The 23,574-nt window shown below is 40.9% G+C and overlaps 12 non-coding genes across 12 annotated transcripts; all 12 read right to left on the minus strand.

Moving 5' to 3' along the window:
* Positions 1-6,511: 6,511 nt before the first annotated feature.
* Positions 6,512-6,585, minus strand: TRNAN-GUU (transfer RNA asparagine (anticodon GUU)). Its single transcript has one exon. It is a non-coding gene; the product is annotated as a tRNA-Asn (tRNA).
* A 951-nt stretch (positions 6,586-7,536) lies between these two features.
* Positions 7,537-7,610, minus strand: TRNAN-GUU (transfer RNA asparagine (anticodon GUU)). Its single transcript has one exon. It is a non-coding gene; the product is annotated as a tRNA-Asn (tRNA).
* A 428-nt stretch (positions 7,611-8,038) lies between these two features.
* On the minus strand, positions 8,039-8,115 carry TRNAS-GCU (transfer RNA serine (anticodon GCU)). The gene is given in 2 exon segments: positions 8,039-8,074; positions 8,078-8,115. It is a non-coding gene; the product is annotated as a tRNA-Ser (tRNA).
* Positions 8,116-8,373: 258 nt separating this feature from the next.
* Positions 8,374-8,447, minus strand: TRNAK-CUU (transfer RNA lysine (anticodon CUU)). The gene has a single exon. It is a non-coding gene; the product is annotated as a tRNA-Lys (tRNA).
* Positions 8,448-8,789: 342 nt separating this feature from the next.
* Positions 8,790-8,863, minus strand: TRNAN-GUU (transfer RNA asparagine (anticodon GUU)). Its single transcript has one exon. It is a non-coding gene; the product is annotated as a tRNA-Asn (tRNA).
* A 1,480-nt stretch (positions 8,864-10,343) lies between these two features.
* On the minus strand, positions 10,344-10,417 carry TRNAN-GUU (transfer RNA asparagine (anticodon GUU)). The gene has a single exon. It is a non-coding gene; the product is annotated as a tRNA-Asn (tRNA).
* A 642-nt stretch (positions 10,418-11,059) lies between these two features.
* TRNAN-GUU (transfer RNA asparagine (anticodon GUU)) lies at positions 11,060-11,133 on the minus strand. Its single transcript has one exon. It is a non-coding gene; the product is annotated as a tRNA-Asn (tRNA).
* A 969-nt stretch (positions 11,134-12,102) lies between these two features.
* Positions 12,103-12,176, minus strand: TRNAN-GUU (transfer RNA asparagine (anticodon GUU)). The gene has a single exon. It is a non-coding gene; the product is annotated as a tRNA-Asn (tRNA).
* A 244-nt stretch (positions 12,177-12,420) lies between these two features.
* On the minus strand, positions 12,421-12,494 carry TRNAN-GUU (transfer RNA asparagine (anticodon GUU)). Its single transcript has one exon. It is a non-coding gene; the product is annotated as a tRNA-Asn (tRNA).
* Positions 12,495-14,325: 1,831 nt separating this feature from the next.
* TRNAN-GUU (transfer RNA asparagine (anticodon GUU)) lies at positions 14,326-14,400 on the minus strand. The gene has a single exon. It is a non-coding gene; the product is annotated as a tRNA-Asn (tRNA).
* Positions 14,401-14,639: 239 nt separating this feature from the next.
* On the minus strand, positions 14,640-14,713 carry TRNAK-UUU (transfer RNA lysine (anticodon UUU)). Its single transcript has one exon. It is a non-coding gene; the product is annotated as a tRNA-Lys (tRNA).
* An 868-nt stretch (positions 14,714-15,581) lies between these two features.
* TRNAN-GUU (transfer RNA asparagine (anticodon GUU)) lies at positions 15,582-15,655 on the minus strand. Its single transcript has one exon. It is a non-coding gene; the product is annotated as a tRNA-Asn (tRNA).
* Positions 15,656-23,574: the final 7,919 nt, after the last annotated feature.

Below are 23,574 nucleotides of genomic sequence, written 5' to 3' on the forward strand. Positions count from 1 at the left end.
GCTGCTTAGATTGTGTAGTGTGTTGATAATGGTTCCAGTTGCGTTATCGTTCAGAGTTTGATCTTGTGTGAATCACCTAAGCAATAGAGTAGATCAATTTTAAATACAGGTATGAAAGCCTAATAGGTTTGTTATTTCCACGACATTATCCTAAAGTTCACCGCCTTACATTGTGCACAATTTTATACACATATGGTTTGATCCCATATGAACAAACTGAGGAATAGATTAGATCAACTTTAAATACAAGTATTGAATACTTTAATAAGTTAGTTATTCCAATCACTTATCCTAATGTGCACTATCCTACATTTTCCACAATTACATACATGCACGTATGGGTCAAAGTATAAATTATATCTCATTTTATTAGTATGGATACAAGTACACCTCATATTTTTGTAAAACTTACCTAATTAATATAAGTCTTTAAGTTAGTGTTTCCCTTGTCGCACAGTAGTGACATATTGAGCCATAGTTGAACTTTATTATGCCTACATTAACTTATCAACATGTCTAAACTTGCATGATTTCTAATGATCTCCACTCGTAGATCTATCATGGTTTTTTATATTTGCAAATTCTCATCAAGTTGAGGAACATGTGATACTAGTGCATCCAATTTTTGTAGAGAGGGTGTATTTGCTTCGTTTTAAGAAGATTCTACAAGTGGAATGCGCAATCCTTCCACTTGTGAACGCGAACGTGTTTCGAGTGGTAGTACCGGTTGGTGTGGCATACGAGCCTGCTCCGTTGGCTGGCCCATTCTCTGGCATAGGTCACATTCTTTTGCGTACCGTACCGCATCTCTTAATGTCGTTGGCCACCATAGGCCACTTTGCCATATTTTTCTGGCTGTCGCATCTTCGGCATAGTGACCTCCGGCAACTCCGCAGTGGGCTTCCCTCAGTATGAGTTCCTTTTCATCGCTGCGCACCGCCCGTCTCCATATGCCGTCAGCGCCCTTGTGGTCCAGTGTGTCTTGCAGTAAGCAGAAATGTCGGCTTTGTACCACCAGGCGTTTCCGTTCGTCCCGATTCAGCTCTTCCGGAGGCAGTTCTGTGCTCAGAAACTGGTGCATATTTGTGAGCCACTTGTCTTCCTGGGCCACTGTCTCATCTGCTGCCGTCTCCGTAGTGACTCGAAACAGCTCCGCATCCGGAAACTCATCCGGTACTCCGTCACCCGTCTCTCCGGACTCCAATCGGCTTAAGTAATCCGCTACAGCATGCTGTATACCGGGTCGGTGGAATATTTCAAACTCGAACTCCTGTAACAATAAGGTCCACCGGGCCAATTTGTCGGTGAGTGACGCCTTGGACACCAGGTAAAGGAGTGCCGAATGATCTACATGGAAGGAAAACTTCCTTCCCAATAAATAGTGCCGAAACTTTGTCACATTGTAGATCATTCCTAGAGCTTCCCGTTCCGTAGTAGAGTAGTTCCGTTTTGCTTGGGATAGCTTCCGACTGGCATAGTACACTGGCCGGTACCACTTTGGTTCCGTAAGCTGCATCAATACGCTTCCGATTGCGATGTCAGAGGCGTCCACGAACACGTGAAATTCTTTACTCCAATCTGGAGGTTGTACTACCGGTGCCTGCGACAATAGTACCTTGAGGGCCTTATACGCCCTATCCTCAGTATCGGTCCACTGGAATGGTGTCCGATGTACGGCGGCATGCAACGGTGTAGCCAGGTCGGCCAAGTATCGGACCATCCGGCTGTGCCACCGGATCTAGCCTAAGAACCGGCTTAATGCCTTTGCCATTGCCGGCGCCGATGCTTCTAATATGGCTTTCACTTTGTCCGGGTCGACTGCAATACCTTCCTGGCTCACGATATGTCCTAATAAAGTTCCACTGGACACGCCAAATACACACTTTGCCGGATTCAAGCTTAGCCGGTACGCTCTACACTTTTCTAGACAAAGACGGAGGTGCTGAAAATGGTCCTCCTCCCGGCTATAGACGGCGAAATCGTTAAGGAAAACCTGCATAAAAGCCAGTATATATTCACCAAAGATTTCCATGATGATTCGTTGAAACGTTGCCGGTGCCGTTTTGAGTCCGAACATCATCACCACGGCCACAAACACCCCCCATTCGGTGATGAATGTCGTTTTCTCTTGGTCGTCGGGGTGCATCCGGATCTGATTATACCCGCTGAATCCGTCTAGGAAGCTATAGACCTCGTGGCCGGCGACGGCATCCAACACTCCATCTGTGAACGGAAGTGGAAACGCATCTGTTACCGTAGCCGCATTGAGTTTCCGGTAGTCCACGCAAACTCGAATTTTTCCGTTCTTCTTCGGTACGACTACGATCGGGCTCAGCCATGTCGCTTTCTTTACCAGACGGATAAAGCCAACTCTTAGCAGTTTGTCGATTTCTTCCTTGACCTTGGTAGCATAATTGGGATTCATCCGGTACCGTCTTTGTGCCACTGGTTTTGCGTCCTTGCTCAAGTGCACTTGATGCTAGTATAACTGAGGGTCGAGTCCTCGCATGTCTTCGTATGACCAGGCGAATACGTCGCGAAATTCCGTGAGAAGTGTTATCATCGCCGTTTTGTCTCCGGACTTCATCTCCTTGGCGATGTGCAATGGTTTTGCTTCGTCCGTGGTGCCTAAATTCACCTCTTCCAGTTGCGATGCTTTTACGCGCTGTGAAACGGCCATTTCCCGTTCCAACGCTTCCTGCGCTTGCCGTAACTCCCGGATTGCGTCTTTATCCGGTTCTACTTCCGCCTCTTCCGGTTGCGGTAAGTACGGTGCTACGGCTTCAGCAATGTCAATTTCGAAGAGGGGTATGATCTTCGGGTTTTCCTGCAGGTATTGAGCTTCTTCTTCGTCCGCTAACCCTTCGAGCATGTTGACGCATTCCGCATACAACGGTGTACATTCCTTGCCAGTGCTCGTCCTTGGCTGTGTTGGTACCCGTACCTTGGCTTTTCCTCGCCGGAAGGTAATTATATTTTTTCGCCAATTCTGTTTGATATGTGCCGTTTTCAACCATGGCCGCCCCAGCAATAGCGGGTATGCGCCTTGTGCCTGTAATTGTACCACTACGGCCGAGATGTGAAATGTATGCCCGCCGACGGTCACTTCTAATTTCCGTATTAATCCTGTCGGCCGCACTGAGCTTGTATCGGCCATCCGCAACCAGAACGGACACGGCTCCCACTCGTGGATTCCTAGGTCATCACACGTCCGGAGGCTTATTACATTTACCCCAGAGCCTCCGTCTATAACTGTGCCGGGGAGTTCTCTCCCTTTTACAATGGCAGTGATTACCGAACTGCTGGTGTCTACCACTGTTGCTCCCTCCTCCGGATTCGAGAAGAGTACCGGTGCCGGTGATGGTTCTCCTGCCGTCATGGCCGTCTTCAGTCCTTCCGTGAATCTAGGCACGAGTTGTAGGAGTCTTCCTAGTGGTAACGTAACCTGGCATTCTTGCAACGCCTGCCATGTCTCGTTCTCGGAGTGACTACCGCCGGCAAGCCCTGCGGTGTTCTCCTTTTGCTGTTGTAAGTCTGTGACATTCTGCTTGTTTGCTTTCTTTACCCATTCCGTTACTTGTTTGCGGATGGTCTCCTGTGTCTCCCATTCTTTGGCCATGCCCTTCGACCTTGTGGTCACCTGCTGCAGGTCTGCCACCTCAGGGAGTACCATATTTACCGCCGGTCGTTTTTCATAGCTCTTCACCGGGCATTGGTTACTATAATGGCCTTCATGTCGGCAGTAGTAGCAGTACGCCTTCCGGGTATTGCTAGATTTGGCATTGTCTGTTGTGCCCGGGGCAGGTCCTACGGTACGCGCGGGGTATTGTACCGGTTGGCTACTTGGAGCTCCTTGTTCCGGATCCCGGGGGTAGCCGCCTTTTTTAAAATGCCGTTTTTTGTTATAGGTTTTCTTATTACGGTACTCTTGACGGGGTTGACCGTTATATCTGCCGTATTCCTCCCGTTGCTGACGATACCCGCGGGAGTGCTCCCGGTCGTACTTTTCGTATCGTCTATTGTAATCCTGGTACCGATCATGCCGGTCATAGTTATCTCGCCGATCACCGTACCGGACATCATTTTCCCGTCGCTCGCCGTACCGGACATCATTTTCCCGTCGCTCGCCATACCGGACATCCTGTGCCGGTCGGTCACGGTCCATTCGCCGCTAGCGTTCGTCTTCTTCATCCCGGCTGCTGCGTGGCTCAATTTGTCGGACGGGCGGTGCTTGCCGAGTCAACAGATTATACTCGCACCTATCCGTCGTATGGCTCTTGGATTGACAGATTACACATTGCGTCCTCATAGTGCATTCTAGAGCCGAGTGTCCGGAATTCAAGCAGGTTGTGCACTGTATTGCTTGCCGAAACCGAAGGTCCTCATCGGATGATAACGCTCGTTGAAGTGCACCCAGTGTGAGCCAGGAGCTTGTCTTTTCCATCTCTTTCACCCGGTCAATGACCTGGTCGATGGTACTTGTGCGGAAATCGATTACCGTGCAAACCGTGCGTAGGGGTTCCTGGAGTGCGTTTAGGAATATCGTCCGTAATTCCTCCTCCAGGGGTGCACGGGCAAGCTGACTATGCATCCGTTGAAACCGGATGACAAATTGGGGAATGCTCTCCCCTGCCTCTTGCCGGATGGTATAAAATAAGCCTACCATTACGGTCTGGTCCACCTCCTTTTGAAAAAAATGCATGAATTTAGCTTTTAAATCTGCAAAGGTGTTGATGGTAGACGGGTCCTGCGTCCGGCGCCATCTTGCTGCCAGTCCCTCCAATGTGACGCCAAACTCTGCTATCTTAGAGCGTTCTTCTTCTTCTAGGGTCAATTGTTGGGACACATGGTTGGCTTCCCATGGCTGTTCAAAGGCGTGCACATGAGCTTCCGCGTCCGGATCATCTCTATACTTGGAGTACTGGAACGGCATGTCGTCGTCCGGTATCGGTGCGTGGGCTGGTAGTGTTGGTGCTCGTTCCGGAATTTTCTCCGGTGTCGGTGGTCTTTCCCGATTTGATTCCGGTGTCGGTTGTTTCTCTTCCTTTGGTGACGGAGGCCTCTCCTCTTCGACTTCCGGTGTCGGAGGTCGTTCTTCTTCTGCTGGTTCCGGGGGTTCCAGCGTTAGCACTTCCGGTTCCGGTTCCGGTGTCGATAAGGTATCCGATCCTTCGTCCTCCGGCCCGCCCGGGGTTTCGTTGTTGCTACGGTAGTTCGTGTGCACGTTGTATTCCCCTTCGAAGTCCGATTCATATGCTGAAAAGGCCTCTACTTCGCCTTCTCCGTTTGCCAACGCGTGGAGAAGGGATTCGGTTTCCCGGAGGCTGCTTAGGCTGCTGTCGTCGTCCGGGTGCGATGTTTGCTGTAACCAGAGGGAGTCCTCCGCTACTGTCCGGATTACGTTGGAAAACGAGCGATCCGCTCTAATTTCCTGCGCCGCTTGCTGGAAAGCCTCGCGTCTCCTTTGCCTTTCGGCAAGGCGTCGAGTTCGATCTGTAACCAGGTCGTGTGTTGATCTAGACATCCATCCGTGTCGTCGTTCGCTGCAAAAACAGGAATCGTGGTCGCCAAAACCTATGTTAACTCTTCGGGCCGGACAATGGCCTAACACAGGATGTCTACAGGAGACACTTCACCAAAGGGTGTTACGGCAACCGGATTAGACTTCAACGCTTAATCCGACTTAATCAAGTTACTTATTAGGATCGTCTTCATAACACGCGTAAGATATAACAATTAAGACAGAACGGCAATTAACATAGAGAGATAACAATGCTTAAGCTTTCATTAATTAACCGCTAACTATTACATTGTATCCGGGCCTTTAAATAGGTTTCCGGTTTGTATTACAAAACGGTGCCATCCGCACCTGTTCGGGATCGGTCCGGATCCGGAACGGCATACCGATTCTGGTCCGTCCGTCCACACTCATAGCTTAATTACAACCACATTCCTACTACTTAATTAGCTCTCCATTTCCCACTCTGGACTCCTTTGCCAGCCGGTAACAAGTCGATATACACGTTAGTGGTTCATTTGGTCGGCAAGCGCTGTCGGTTGTAAGCGGGCCTAACCGGTCCTGCGCGTGCGCTCTTCCTCCCACCCCGTCTTCTTCTTTATCTTGCTCCTCGGTTCAGGGTCCCCGCGGTCCCGCCTTATTTCCTATGCGAAAGCGGAACATAGGTGCCACATATTCTATTTACTAGGTTCTCCAAAAGGTCATGTCTAGAAACTTTAACATATGCTCTAACAAACTGAGCTATTGAAGTAACATTTTTCTATGACAAAAAATTGATATATTCACTATTAATGATTGAGATTTATATTTCAATATTCTCATTTAACAATTATTTTATTGTATAATCATTGTAAGGAAAACTTTAACCTCCCAACATCTGGTTAAGGGCCTTAACCATAGCGCGGTTGTTCAAGATTGGTGGTTGAGATTTGTAGTTGTCGCTTTATAGGTTCAAATCTCAAATCTCATCTAATAATCTTTTATTTGTACAATCGCTCCAAGGAGGGCTTGAACCTCCGACCTTATGGTTAACAGCCATATGCTCTAACCAACTAAGCTATTGAAGAAACATTTTTGTATAGACAAAAAAATAAAATGTTCACTATTAATGATCGAGATTTGTAGTTCAAATTTGATAAGGTCGAACCCCATCTGACAATGATTTTATTGCATAATCACTACAAGGAAAACTTTAACCTCTAAACCTATGGTTAAGGGCCACGTGCATACTACTTGAATTGTTCAAGATTAGTGGTTGAGATTTGTAGTTGTCGGTTTATAGGTTCGAATCTCGAATCTCATATGAGAATCTTTTGTTTCTACAATCACTCCAAGGAGGGCTTGAACCTCTGACCTTCTGGTTAACAGCCATATGCTCTAATCAACTAAGCTATTCAAGCGACATTTTCGTATAACAAAATGAAATTTCACTATTAATGTTCGAGATTTGTAGTTCAAATTTAATAGGGTCAAATCCCATTTGACAATGATTTTATTGTATAATCACTGTGTCCACAACTTTAACCTCCAAACCTATGGTTAAGGGCCATATATGTATTACCTGAACTATTCAAGATTAGTGATTGAGAATTGTAGTAGTCATTTATAGGTTCAAATGTTGAATCTCATTTGAGGCCTTGAACCTGCAACCTTATGGTTAACCATACGCTCTAACCAACTAAGCTATTGAAGTGATACATTTATGTCAGAAACAATTGAAATGTTCAGTATAAATGGCCGAGATTTAGACTTCATATTTGATAGGGTCGAGTTCCATTTGCATCTAAAATCAGTTCAAGGGTAACTTTAACCACCAAACTTATGGTTAAGTACCATATGAGTTCCATTTGCATCTAAAATCAGTTCAAGGGTAACTTTAACCACCAAACTTATGGTTAAGTACCATATGCATAGCTGAATTGATTCAAGATTAGTGATCAAGATTTATAGTTGTCGCTTTATAGGTTGATATCGGTTTACATCTCGAATCTCATCTGAGAATTGGTGGTTTGTACAATCGCTCCAAGGAAGGCTTGAACCTCCAACCTTATGGTTAACAGCCATACGCTATAACCAACTGAGCTATTGAAGCAATATTTTTGTATCAAATTGAAATGTTCACTATTAATGATCGAGATTTATAGTTCAAAGCTGATAGGGTCAAATCCCATTTCACAATGCTTTTATTGTATAATGACTGGGTCAAATCCCATTTCACAATGCTTTTATTGTATAATGACTGACTGGGTCAAATCCCATTTCACAATGCTTTTATTGTATAATGACTGTCAAGATAACCTTTACCTCCAAACTTATAGTTGAGGGCCATATACTAGCTAAATTGTTCAAGATTACTGGTTCACAATTGTAGTTGTCGCTTGTCAACCTTGACCTCCAAACTTATGGTAAACGACCATATGCATAGTTGAATTGTTCAAGTTATTAGTGATCGAGATTTGTAGTTTTCGCTTTACACGTTCGAATCTCGAAGCTCATATGAGAATCTTTTGTATGTACAATCGCTCCAAGGAGGGCTTGAACCTCCAACCTTATGGTTAACAGCAGCCATACGCTCTAACCAACTGAGCTATTGAAGCAATACATTTATGTATTGACAAACCATTGAAATGTTCTATATAAGTGGCCGAGATTTAGAGCTCATATTTGATTGGGTCAAGCTCCATTTACGTCTAAAATCACTTCAAGGGTAACTTTAACCACCAAACTTATGGTTAAGTGCCATATGGATAGATGAATTGATTCAAGATTTGGGATCAAGATTTGTAGTTGTCGCTTTATAGGTTGATATCGGTTTTCATCTCGAATATCATCTGAGAATTGGTGGTTTGTAGAATCGCTCCAAGGAAGGCTTGAACCTCCTACCGTATGGTTAAGGGCCATACGCTCTAACCAACTAAGCTATTGAAGCAATATTTTTGTATCAAATACAATTGAAATGTTCACTATTAATGATCAAGATTTATAGTTAAAAGTTGATAGGGTCAAATCCCATTTGACAATGATTTTATTGTATAATGACTGTCAAGGATAACCTTTACCTCCAAACTTATGGTTGAGGGACATATACGTAGCTGAATTGTTCAAGATTAGTGGTCGACAATTGTAGTTGTTGCCTGACAACCTTAACCTCCAAACTTATGGTAGAGGGCCATGAGTTAAATTGTTCAAGCTCTTAGTGATCGAGATTTGTAGTTTTCACTTTATAGGTTCAAATCTCGAATCTCATCTGAGAATCTATTGTTTGTACAATCGCTCCAAGGAGGGCTTGAACCTCCGACCTTATGGTTAACAACCATACGCTCTAAGCAACTGAGCTATTGAAGCAAGATTTTTGTATGACCAGAAAATGAAATGTTCACAATTAATGTTCGAGATTTGTAGCTCAAATTTAATAGGTTCATGTCCCATTTCACAACGATTTTCTTGTATAATCACTGCAAGGACAACTTTAACCTCGAAATTTATAGATAAGGGGCATAAGCGTAGCTCACTTGTTCACGATTAGTGGTCGAGATTTCTAGTTATTATATTATAGGTTCAAATCGTGAATCTCATATGAGAATCTTTGTTTGTACAATCAGTCCAAGGAGGACTTGAAACTCCAACCTTATGGTTAACAGTAATTTAGAGAAGAGAAATGCAATTCAAACCATCAACTTTTGAAGACTTAGATATCATTATTCCTAAAACAACTCTCCCAAACTAAATAGTTATTTCCCTACATACGAAAGTTCTAATTCGGCGTCTGGATATATGTGAGGGGCCAAGAGCCGTAGGTACCGCATATTCTATTTACCAGGTTCTCTAGAAGGTCATATCTAGAAACTTTAACATACGCTCTAACAAACTGAGCTATTGAAGTAACATTTTCCTATGACATAAAATTGAAATATTCACTATTAATGATCGAGATTTATACTTCAAATTTGATAGAGTTAATTCCCATTTAACAATTATTTTACTGTATAATCACTGTAAGGAACACTTTAACCTCCCAACTTCTGATTAAGGACCTTAAGCGTAGCACGGTTGTTCAAGATTAGTGGTCGAGATTTATAGTTGTCAACTTCTGGTTAAGCTCCTTAAGCGTAGCGCGGTTGTTCAAGATTAGTGGTCGAGATTTGTAGTTGTCGCTTTATAGGTTCAAATCTCAAATCTCATCTGAGAATCTTCTGTTTGTACAATCACTCCAAGGAGGGCTTGAACCTCTAACCTTATGGTTAACAACCATACGCTCTAACCAACTAAGCTATTCAAACAACATTTTTGCATGCTAGACAAAAAAATGAAATGTTCACTATTAATGATCGAGATTTCTAGTTCAAATTTGATAGGGTTGAATCCCATATGACAATGATTTTATTGTATAATCACTTCGAGGACAACTTTAACCTCCAAACCTATGGTTAAGGGCCCTATGTGTACTACCTGAATTGTTCAAGATTAGTGGTTGAGATTTGTAGTTTTTGCTTTATAGGTTCAAGTCTCGAATCTCATCTAAGAATCTTTTGTTTCTACAATCACTCCAAGGAGGGCTTGAACCTCCGACCTTATGGTTAAGGGCCATACACTCTAACCAACTAAGATATTCAAGCGACATTTTCGTATAACAAAATGAAATGTTCACTATTAATGATTGAGATTTGTAGGGTCAAACCCATTTGACAATGATTTTATTGTATAATCACTGCGTGGGCCATATGCATATTACCTGAATTGTTCAAGATTAGTGGTTGATATTTGTAATTGTGGCTTTATAGGTTTGAATCTCAAATCTCATTTGAGAATGTTTTGTTTGTACAATCGCTCCAAGGAGGGCTTGAACCTCCGACCTTATGGTTAACAGCCATACGCTCTAACCAACTGAGCTATTGAAGCAATACATTTATGTCACAAATAATTGAAATGTTCAGTATAAATGGCTGAGATTTAGACTTCATATTTGATAGTGTCAAGTTCCATTTGCGTCTAAAATCATTTCAATGACAACTTTAACCCCCAAACTTATAAGTGCCATATGCATAGCTGAATTTATTCAAGATTTGTAGTTGTCGCTTTATAGGTTGATATCGGTTTACATCTCGAATCTCATCTAAGAATCGGTGGTCTATACAATCACTCCGAGGAAGGCATGAACCTCCGACCTTCTGGTTAATAGCCATACGCTCTAACCAACTGAGTTATTGAAGCAATATTTTTGTATCAAATTAAAATGTTCACTATTAATGATCGAGATTTATAGTTCAAAGTTGATAGGGTCAAATCCCATTTGACAATGATTTTATTGTATAATGATTGTCAGGATAACCTTTACCTCCAAACTTATGGATGAAGACCATATACGTAGCTGAATTGTTCAAGATTAGTGGTCGACAATTGTAGTTGTCACATGACAACCTTGACCTCCAAATTTATGGTAGAGGGCCATATGCGTAGTTGAATTGTTCAAGCGAGATTTGTAGTTTTCGCTTTATAGGTTAAAATCTCGAATCTCATCCGAGAATGTTTTGTTTGTACAATCGCTCCAAGGAGGGCTTGAACCTCCGACCTTATGGTTAACAGCCATACGCTCTAACCAACTGAGCTATTGAAGCAATACATTTATGTCACAAACAATTGAAATGTTCTTTATAATTGGCCGAGATTTAGAGTGCATATTTGATAGGTGAAGTTCCATTTGTGTTAAAATCACTTCAACGACAACTTTAACCACCAAACTTATGGTTAAGTGCATATGTATAACTGAATTGATTCAAGATTTGTAGTTGTCGCTTTATAGGTTGATATCGGTTTACATCTCGAATCTCATCTGAGAATCAGTGGTGTGTACAATTGCTCCAAGCAAGGCATGAACCTCCGACCTTATGGTTAATAGCCATGCACTCTAACCAACAAAGCTATTGAAGCAATACTTTTGTATCATATTGAAATGTTCACTATTAATGATTGAGATTTATAGTTCAAAGTTGATAGGGTCAAATCCCATTTCACAATGCTTTTATTGTATAATGACTGTTAGGATAACCATTACCTCCAAACTTATGGTTGAGGGACATATACATAGCTGAATTGTTCAAGATTAGTGGTCGACAATTGTAGTTCTCGCTTGACAACCTTAACCTCGAAACTTATGGTAGAGGGCCATAAGTTGTCACCTGATAACCTTTACCTCCAAACTTATGGTAGAGGGCCATATACGTAGCTAAATTGTTCAAGTTTAGTGGTCGACAATTGTAGTTGTCGCCTGATAACCTTAACCTCCAAACTTATGGTTAATAGCCATGCGCTCTAACCAATTGCGCTATTGAAGCAATACTTTTGTATCATATTGAAACGTTCACTATTAATGATCGAGATTTATAGTTCATTGTTGATAGGGTCAAATCCGATTTGACAATGATTTTATTGTATAATGACTGTCAGGATAACCTTTACCTCCAAACTTACGGTATAGGGCCATATGCGTAGTTCAATTGTTCAAGCTCTCAGTGATCAAGATTTGTAGTTGTCGCTTTATAGGTTCAAATCTGAAATCTCATCTGAGAATCTTTTGTTTGTACAATCGCTCCAAGGAGGGCTTGAACCTCCGACCTTATGGTTAACAGCCATACGCTCTAACCAACTGAGCTATTGAAGCAACATTTTTGTTTGTTACACAAAAAAGTGAAAGGTTCACTATTAATGATCGAGATTTGTAGTTCAAATTTTGTAGGGTCAAATCCCATTTGACAATGATTTTATTGTATAATCATTGTGAGGACATCTATGGTTAAGGGCCATATGCGTACTACCTGAATTGTTCAAGATTAGTGGTTGAGATTTGTAGTTGTCTTATAGGTTCAAATCTCGAATCTCATTTGAGAATCTTTTGTTTGTACAATCGCTCCAAGGAAGCCTTGAACCTCCGACCTTATGGTTAACAGCCATACGCTCTAACCAACTGAGCTATTGAAGCAATACATTTATTTTACAAACAATGGAAATGTTCTGTAAAATGGTCGACATTTAGAGTTCATATTTGATAGGATCAAATTCCATTTGCGTCTAAAATCACTTGAAGGACAACTTTAACCACTAAACTTATGGTTAAGTGCCATCTAAAATCACTTCAAGGACAACTTTAACCACCAAACTTATCATTAAGTACCATATGCATAGTTGAGGAGCCGCAAGCCGTAGGTACCACGTATTATATTTCTCAGTTTGTCCAGTAGGTCATGTCTAGGAACTCCACCATACGCTCTAACCAACTGAGCTATTAAAGCAATATTTTTGTATGAGAAAAAATTGAAATTTTCACTATTAATGATCGAGATTTATAATTCAAATTTGATAGAGTTAATTCCTATTTAACAATTACTTTATTATATGATCACTATAAGGAAAACTTTAACCTCCCAACTTCTGGTTAAGGGCCTTAAGCGTAGCACTGTTGTTCACGATTAGTGGTCGAGATTTGTAATTGTCGCTTTATAGGTTCAAATCTTGAATTAGGCTATCAATTTGAACTACAAATCTCGATCATTAATAGAGTTGTTAACCATAAGGTCGGAGGTTCAAGCCCTCCCTGGAGCGATTGTGCAAACAAGAAGATTCTCAAATGAGATTCGAGATTTGAACCTATAAAGCGACAACTACAAATCTCGACCACTTATCTTGAACAACTGCGCTACACTTAAGGCCCTTAACCAGAAGGGTCGAATCCCATTTGACAATGATTTTATTGTATAATCACTGCAAGGACAACTTTAACCTCCAAACCTATGGTTAAGGACCATATGCATACTACCTGACTTGTTCAAGATTAGTGGTTGATATTTGTAGTTGTCGCTTTATAGGTTCAAAAAATCACGAATCTCATTTGAGAATCTTTTTGTTTGTACAATTGCTCCAAGGAGGGCGAAATGTACTGTAAAATGGCCAACATTTAGAGTTCAAATTTGATACGATCAAGTTGTATTTTTGTCTAAAATCAATTCAAGGACAACTTTAACCACCAAACTTTTGGTTAAGTGCCATCTAAAATCACTTCAAGGACAACTTTAACAACCTAACTTGTGGTTATGTACCGCATGCAGAGCTGAATTGATTCAAGATTAGTCATCCAAGGAGAGCTTGAACTGCTGACCTATGGTTTGCCATACGCTCTAACCAACTAAGATATTGAAGCAATGTTTTTGCATTAACAAAAAATTGGAATGTTCACTATTAATGAACGATATTTGTAAATTAAATTTGATAGGGTCAAGTCTGATTTGACAATAATTTTCTTGTATAATCATTAATATCATCTAAGAATCTTTTGATTGTACAATTGCTCCATGGAGGGCTTGAACCTCTAACCTTATGGTTAACAATCATATGGTCTAACCAACTAAGCTATTAAAGTACTACATTTGTATTACAAAATATCTAGATATTTAATATCAATGGTCGAGATTTATAGTTCATATTTGAAGCAATACTTTTGTATAACAAACAATTGAAATGTTTTGTGTATATGGTCGAGATTTATTGTTCATATTTGATAGGGTCAAGTTCCATTTGCGTCTAAAATCACTTCAATAACAACTTTAACCTCCAAACTTATGGTTAACTGACATATGAATAACTGAATCGATTCAAAAGTAGGGGTCAAGGTTACTTCAAGCACCACTTTAACCACCAAACTTATGGTTAAGTGCCATATGCATAGCTGAATTGTTTCAAGCTTAGTAGTTGTCACTTTATAGGTTCAAATCAGTTTAAATCTCTAATCTCATCTGAGAATCTTTTGTTTGTACAATCGCTCCAAGGAGCGGCTTGAACCTCCGACCTTACGATTAACAGTTATATGCTCTAACCTATTGAGCCATTGAAGCAATATGTTTGTATCTCAAACAACTGAAATGTGTCTAATATCAATGATCGAGATTTGTAGTTCATATTTGATAGGGTCAAGTTCCGTTTGCATGTAAAATAACTTCAAGGAAACCCCCAAACTTATGATTAATGGACAGTCGTATGACATTGCTGAATTGATTCAAGATTAGTGGTCAAGATATGTAGTTGTCGCTTTATAGGTTCGAATGTCGAATCTCATTCGAGGTGAAATCTTTATAGCTCCAAGGAGGGCTTGAACCTCCGATCTTATGGTTAAAAACCATACCCTCTAACCAACTGAGATATTGAAGCAACATTTTTGTATGACAAAAAATTGAAGTGTTCATTATTAATGAGCGAGATTTGAGTAAAAATTTGATAGGGTCATTTCCCATTTGACAATGATTTTCTTGTATAATCACTGGAAGGACAACTTCAACCTCCAAACTTATGGTTAAGGTCCATATGCGTAGCTCAATTGTTCAAGATTAGTGGTCGAGATTTGTAGTTGTTATTTTATAGGTTCAAATCTCGAATCTCATCTGAGAATCTTTTGTTTGTACAATTGCTCCAAGGAGGGCTTGCCCTTGAGGCTTCGACCTTATGATTAACAGTAATTCAAAGAAGAGAAAATAGGATTCGAACCCTCAACTTTTGCTCTTAGAGATCATTATTTCGGGAACGCCTCTCCCAAACTAAATAGTTATTTCCCTGCGTAGGACAGTTCCAATGCGGGGTCTGTACCTAGTTGAGGGGCCGTGAGTCGTAGGTACCACGTATTCTATTTCCCAGTTTCTCTAGTAGGTCATGGTTTGGAACTCCAACATATGCTCTAACCAACTGAGCTAGTTAAGCAATATTTTTGTATGAGAAAAAATTGAAATGATCGAGATTTATAGTTCAAACTTGATAGGGTCAAGTCCCATTTGACAATGATTTTATTGTATAATCACTGTCAGGACAACCTTAACCTCCAAACTTATGGTTGAGGGCCATATACTTAGCTGAATTGTTTAATAGTCGAGAATTGTAGTTGTCGCCTGACAACCTTAACCTCCAAACTTATGGTAGAGGGTCATATGCATAGCTCAGTTGTTCAAGATTAGTGGTCGAGATTTCTAGTTGTTATATTATAGGTTCAAATCTCGAATCTCATATGAGAATCATTTGTTTGTACAATCGCTCCAAGGAGGGCTTGAACCTCCAAGCTTATGGTTAACAACCATACACTCTAACCAACTGAGCTATTGAAGCAATATTTTTGTATGACCAAAAATTGAAATGTTCACTATTAATGATTGAGACTTGTAGTTCAAATTTGATAGAATCAATTCCCATTTGACAATGATTTTCTTGTATAATCATTGCAAAGACAACTTTAACCGCCAAACTTATGGTTAAGGGCCATATGCATAGGTGAATTGTTCCATATTAGTGGTCGAGATGTGTAGTTGCTTACCGTTGTATATGTTAAAATCTTGAATCTCATCTGAGAATCTTATATTTGTACAATCGCTCCAAGGAGGGCTTGAACCTCTGACTTTAAAGTAAACAGCCATACACTCTAACCAATTGAGTTATTGAAGCAATATGTTATATTACAAACAATTGAAATATCTAGTATCAATGATCGAGATTTGTAGTTCATATTTGATAGGGTCAAGTTCCATTTGCGTTTAAAATCACTTCAAGGACAATTTCAAGTGCCATATGAAGAGTTTAATTGAATCATGATTTGTAGTTGACGCTTTATAGGTTCAAATCTTGAATCTCATTTGAGAATCTTTTGTTTGTACAATCGCACCAAGGAGGATTTCCTTGATTTCCTTTCGCTTGTGCGGATGCCATCGGGTCGTTATTATGAGCCATTGAATGATATTTGCTGACAAAGAAATAGGATAAGGTCATACAAATAGTCATAACATCATGTCGTGATGTAAACATAGCATGGGCAAACATTAGTCGATATCTTGATTGCACGTTAATACCCCTCTAGACGTATGAGATGAGGTTCAAGATCAGGTTACTATGGTAACACAAAGGTGCTTTAAAAACCATGGGGGTGACAAATGAATGTCTTCCTTGATCTCTATATTGATTGTTTTTCATGGCGGCTCCCGAAGGCGCAACCATGTATTTTTGCATCATGAATAGTTTAAACACGTAAAAATGTTAACAATAAATTGTCTCTATGGCCACGCATGTGGTTTCAGCTCTTTTAGTCCTATTACGAGGACCCCGAAGTGCACTTAGACCTAAAGTCTAAACATTTGTTATAGTCATATGTATCAACGTGGTTTCAGCTCTTTAAGTCCTATTACGAGGACCTCGAAGTGCACTTAGACCTAAAGTCTAAACATGTGTTATAGTCATATGTATCAACAATGTTGTATGGTCTTGATCATATTTGAACTCAAGACCTCGAGAACAAATGCATTAAACACTTGAGTTAACAAATCGATTTGCTCATCTTGAATATTTAATATTTTATGTGTATAAATTATGTGCAAAGGCATTTGCCCATATATGTGTTTTAAAAGAAAACATATATGTCGAGAGTCCTTATTTCCCCCTTGTTTACTACAAAACTATGTTGGTACGTTACCTAACCTCAAGTCTCATAATTACGATGGCATACACCAAAGTGCAACCTAATGGTCAAGCCAAATGAGTCGTCTTTTCATAGTAGGCCCACATGACCTATCACGTGGTTACATCATTACGAATGCCTTCCGTAATGATGATCTCATGGTGGCATCGTATCCATGTACGAGGGAGGGATGTTGGATACATGTGTCATAGGAGCGACCTCACATGAAGTGGGTCAAGCCCTACGCTCTCAACATCATTGTGGCTATGATCGTTTCGTTATAACAGGTACCGAAATCGAAATGACCAACGGGGATGACAACAAAAAATTTGTTGAAAAAAGGATGTCACAACGCCATTCTCACAAAAATTTGACAACGGCCACCAAGATCCTTTCCCCGAAAAGGACAACGTTCGATATACAAAATCACGTAATAACTGATATACACATATGTATGTTTATCACGTGTATACGTTGTCGTAGTGTATTTTGTACACTACGTGAAAAACGTATATAGTATTAGATTCAATAAAAAAATGAAGAAATAGAAGAAAATAGCAAAATAAATGGAACATGCATAGGGCAAGATTCGAACCTTGCACCTCCATGTTAATAATGTAATGTCTTACCATTACACTAGCATTTCATTAGTGTTAAAGCATAGATGTCCCACATAGAAAGGTAAATTCACGCTAGGATAAACATTAGAAAAACGCATAACAAAAGAAAAAGCTACACATACACATCTAGCGTGCATGATAAAAAACGCACAAGTTAGAAAAAAGCATGATCACTTTAGATAAAGCATATAGTCTATCTATAGGAAAAGCATGGGGTCTATAGTTAGAGAAAAAGCATGGATTACTAAGACTTCCTCATCACTACATAAGGATGGGAAGCACAATGTAATTGTGTGTGAAATATTTGGGAAATTGGATATATTTCCTAAAACACCAATTAACAAACTATACTCGTGGGATTCACGAGATTTCTATATCTTTCTCTATCAATCTAAATACATATTCTTACATAAATATTAATCAATAAAATACATTATACTTGTGGGATTCACAAGTTTCTAATAATCTACTCATAATTATAATAGTCTCAAATTCTTCCTCCTCCTAGTCCAAAACCCCGGTGGTTCCCACCCGACTCACGCAACGATCCGGAGCCGAAAGACACGACACAGTTGGTGAACCCGACGTGAAGGCGGGTGGCAAGGAGATGGAGAATCAACAAGAGGCAATGAGCATAACGATGATGATGATGTTCGAAGGATGCTACAAGAACAACGAGCGATGTCGGAGATCACGGCGGTAGTAAAGCGGCTCGTACAACGAAACGGACAATTCAACGGAAACGATCTGTCACGCTATTTACATGACTACAAGGCAGAGATGATACGATGTGGGATACCGGAAGGATTGCAAGTGACATCCTTCAATCGGGTGGCCACGGATGAGCTACAAGAGAGAATCCACAAGATACGGCAACAAAACTCGACATGGGGGTCATTCGAAGAAGCTTTACGAGAGGCATATGATTACAAGAGATCAAAGGGACAAGATCGGCGAAAATTCGACGAATGGGTGGCATCGGAGAAGACCCACCGAAGTGCAACACAAGCATTCCTAGAGTTCGAGCATCGTTTTGCTCGACTCTCGGAGCGGGAACGAAGATTGGTGGGAGGAGATAAAGTCTTAATGTTCGTAAGATCGATCGATCGGAAAGAAAGGATGGACATCGGGATCGAACTCGAAGATGATGACGGTGCGAACGGTCTTACCGAGGATTGGGCTAAAGTCGAAAGGGTATGCCGAAGACATGATGAAAGGAAGCTGAGAATCTCGTCAACAACGACATGGCCCATGAAGGATGGTCGATTGAGGAAAAACGATGAAGCCAATATGAAGGCCGAAATACAACATGATGGTACCACGGGAGAAAGAGTGGAACAAGACACCCACTCGTCTTGTGAAAGAACGATGGCGAAGGATAAGGCCGATAATTCAAGTGTAGAAGAAGATTTCGAGATACAAGTGCCCGAGACATCGGGTCAAAAAGGGGTAAGCATAATAGATGTTTGCATAATTGATGCAGATAAAGAGTGTGAAGCGGATGTGATTAAGGAGGTAGCCACAAAAGACGAAATCGAATCGGAGGTGGCTATGGACGAATCAATGGCGGATTGCCATATCGAGACTTCCCCACCACTGATTCCAGAGACTCCGGCGGTTGCGATCGAAAGGCAACGTGAGACCGAAGAGACGGAAGGTGGCGGAGAGAAAACGAATGTCGAAGCCGACGAATACGATGAAGAGATAGCCGAGAAGAATGCTAAGGGTGAAACTACGAAAGAAGGTAATACCGAGGATTCATGCCAACAATATCTAGAGACTTCGGCGGTTGTGTCCGAGAACCAACGTGAGACCGGAGAGACGGGAGATGGCGGCGAGGAAGGTAAAGTCGGAAGTCGGTTCGGATGGAAAATGATCCATCCGAAATTCCAACCTAAAAGAAAGTGCGACAATGCGGAGGTCGGGTCTACGACGGGAGAAGCGCGTAATACAGAGCACGCTCTACGGCGAATAAAGAAACGCGTGTTATGGCGAATAAAGAAGCACGCGCTACGGCGAGAAAAGAAGCATGCATTACAACCACACGAGGACCGAACAACGAGCACATATCGGAGGACCTACGTAGCGAACAACGGAAAGACGTGCCGAAAGTCGAACCGGACAAGGCAGGTGAAAACGAAGAAAAGAAAGCAAATCCGGACGAAAAGAAAAGAAAAGAAACCGACCCGAAAGAGCACTGAATCGGTAAAAACCGATCAACCGAGTCCGGATCGACCGAATACAAATCGGAAAGGAAGCCGAACTAAACGAAAGACGATCCGACGAGACCGAATCGGAAGTAAGCTAATCCGACTAAACCGAAAATCCGAAAAGAAGTCGAGATTGATGAAGAAAAGAAAGAGGGCAAGAAAAGATACTACCGCGGATGACAAGGACCAAGCGAGCCATGCAAAAAGCGAACGAAGACTATGGTGGATCGGATGTCGACAATGGTTCGGGTGGAAAGAATGGATGTGCTCCAAATGGAGAGACAAAGTCAACATAACAAGAGAAGTCGAGGGTACTACGAGCCGGCAACGAAACCAATCGGGTAGAGACCGGACGGAGGAGACTAACAAACACCAACAACTTCGGCACATACCGGAGGATGTGCGGGTTTGGAGGGGGTGAGTGTCGTAGTGTATTTTGTACACTACGTGAAAAACGTATATAGTATTAGATTCAATAAAAAAATGAAGAAATAGAAGAAAATAGCAAAATAAATGGAACATGCATAGGGCAAGATTCGAACCTTGCACCTCCATGTTAATAATGTAATGTCTTACCATTACACTAGCATTTCATTAGTGTTAAAGCATAGATGTCCCACATAGAAAGGTAAATTCACGCTAGGATAAACATTAGAAAAACGCATAACAAAAGAAAAAGCTACACATACACATCTAGCGTGCATGATAAAAAACGCACAAGTTAGAAAAAAGCATGATCACTTTAGATAAAGCATATAGTCTATCTATAGGAAAAGCATGGGGTCTATAGTTAGAGAAAAAGCATGGATTACTAAGACTTCCTCATCACTACATAAGGATGGGAAGCACAATGTAATTGTGTGTGAAATATTTGGGAAATTGGATATATTTCCTAAAACACCAATTAACAAACTATACTCGTGGGATTCACGAGATTTCTATATCTTTCTCTATCAATCTAAATACATATTCTTACATAAATATTAATCAATAAAATACATTATACTTGTGGGATTCACAAGTTTCTAATAATCTACTCATAATTATAATAGTCTCAAATTCTTCCTCCTCCTAGTCCAAAACCCCGGTGGTTCCCACCCGACTCACGCAACGATCCGGAGCCGAAAGGCACGACAACGTATTTGACCACACATGCGTATTTTATTTTTTTAAACTAACATAAAATAGCCAACAAATGATGAAATCGAGATACGTAATCAAGGCATATAAGCCTCTACGCACACGAAACATCCAAAAATAAGGGTGAATGTAATACGCAATTGACCTCGTATGCATACAACACCAATCACATATCATTTACATAGAAATCGAGGTTAATCACCAATCACATATCATTTACATAGAAATCAAGGTATTAACCTCGTACGCATACGGCACAAATCACATATCAAATATATGTCAAATGAGGTATTGATCTCATACACATATGTATACGTTTTATACAACCAATTAATTACCAGTACAACATCATTGAATCATTAAAAGAAAACACATATTGATTATACATTATTAGATTTGGAGAAGAAAGAATAGAAAAAAATTAAGAAAAAGTTACCGAAATTCACTTTGTTAATGCCTTTCTAAATCAAGCTTGATCGCACATCAATCGATCGTCATCCATCAAAAGAAAACAATCAACAAACGAAACATTAGAAACATGGCGTCCCAATCCCATACCACCTTCGTGGCGTCGAGTCGTACTTGGTGCTCGCTACAAGAGTTGACCCACCACAAGAACGGAGTCCCGACGTAGTCAAGAGATCATGAAAGGAGGGTAGTTACGCCTCATATTTATAGCCAAACCTAAGGCCGCCATGCAAGTTCACACTTGTCCTAATGGGTTGTCTCAATTCCGATGATTAAAAGTAATCCTCCCTGTTACGGGCATGACCATATAATATCCCGTGGTGAGAATTGTCGTAGTATTCTATACACGTGGATAAGTGTGAGGGTTAAACAAAGAGTCTAAAGAAGGGGAGGATTACTTTTAATCCTCGGGATTGAGACAACCCATGAGGCCAAGTGTGAACATGGCTGGGGGCCTTGAGAATTACTATAAATAAGAGGCCTAGCTACCCTCATTTGGGCATGCATTGACTACGTCGAGACTCTGTCCGTGAGTGGAACGACTCTTGTAGCAAGCGCACTATCGTCCAGGTACGACTCGACGCCAAGGCGGTGGTATGGGACGCCGATCGAGGCTCGAGTCCGTCTCGATCCCTTCGCTCGGGGGTGGTCGGGTGGATCGGCACCCTTCTTTCTCTCTTTTCTCTCTATTCTTTCTAGATCTATCATTGATATATCCTTATTTTATGCTTACTTTAGTACCTAATCTCTAATATTTGGTATCAGAGCCTATGTACTAACGTTTCTTTTGGTTTTCTTTTTGTCTTCGCGTGGGATGGCGATTGATCGTTGTGCGGTCGCCTTCATGCAGACAAGGATTAGCGAAAGAACTTCGGTAAATTTTCCTTAATTTTTTATCTAATTTTTCTTCTCCCTTCTATACATGTGTATACTTAATATGTAGTTTTTTTTTCATATATTCAATGATGTTGACGTGGTATTTAATTGGTTATCTTAAACGTTTACATATGTCCACGAGGTCAATACCTCGTTTGACATATAAATCATATGTGATGAGTGTCGTATGCGTACGAGGTTACTACCTCAATTGCGTATTACGTTCACGAACATATGTTACGTTCGCGTACGAGGTCAATACCTCGATTCGTTCGAAATGATATGCGTTGGATTTACTATGCGTAAGAGGTCAATACCTCAATTGCGAATTACGCTTAACCTTATTTTCGGATGTTTCGTGTGCGTAGAGGTATATGCCTCGATTACGTATCCCGAATACATCATTGTTGGCTATATAAAAAAAACGATTCATTTAGTATACGCATATGTGGTCACTTATATACGTCTCTGATCGTATATATGTGATATATTGACATATGTGTATATTTTAGATTACGTGATTCATATCAAATGTTTTCCTAATTGGGGAGAGGATTTTGGTGGCCGTCCTCACATTTTTGTGAGAATGGCGTTGTCACCATCCCTTTTATCAACAATTTTTATTGTTGAAATTCCCGTTGGTCACTTTGATCTTTCGTTACGTAACGAACCTCGTATAGCCAAAATGATGTTGAATACGTCGGTCTAATGACACACGTATCCAACATCTCCCCTCGTTACATGGATACGATGCCACCATGAGCTCGTTCTTACGAGCGCCATTCGTAATGACGTGACCATGTGATGGGCCACATGAGCCTACGAAGACACAAGGGCTCATTCGGCTTGACCATTAGGTTACACTTTGGCATATGCCATTGTACTTACGAGGCTTGAGGGTAGGTAGCGTACAACCATAGTGGGTAATAAATGAGGGAGAAATAAGGCCACTTGACCTATATGTTTCTTTTAAAAAAAACATATAGGGGCAAATGCATCGCATATCTCGAATACGCCTCAAACATTAAACATTCAAGATGCGCAATCTACTTGGTTGGCTCAAGTGTTTAATGTATTTGTCCTCGAGGTCTCGAGTTCAAATATGACCAACACCATACAACATCGTTGATACATATGACTATAATACATGTTTAGACTTTAGGGCTAAGTGCACTTCGGGGTCCTCGTAATAGGACTTAAAGAGCCGAAACCACATATGTGGGCACAGAAACATAGTTATTGTTAACATTTTTTTCGTGTATAAACTAT

This window comes from Azolla caroliniana, unplaced genomic scaffold (assembly GCF_043228905.1).
Source record: "Azolla caroliniana isolate FFs.n. ecotype wild unplaced genomic scaffold, voAzoCaro1.0.p SCAF_3, whole genome shotgun sequence".
Classification (NCBI taxonomy): domain Eukaryota; kingdom Viridiplantae; phylum Streptophyta; class Polypodiopsida; order Salviniales; family Salviniaceae; genus Azolla; species Azolla caroliniana.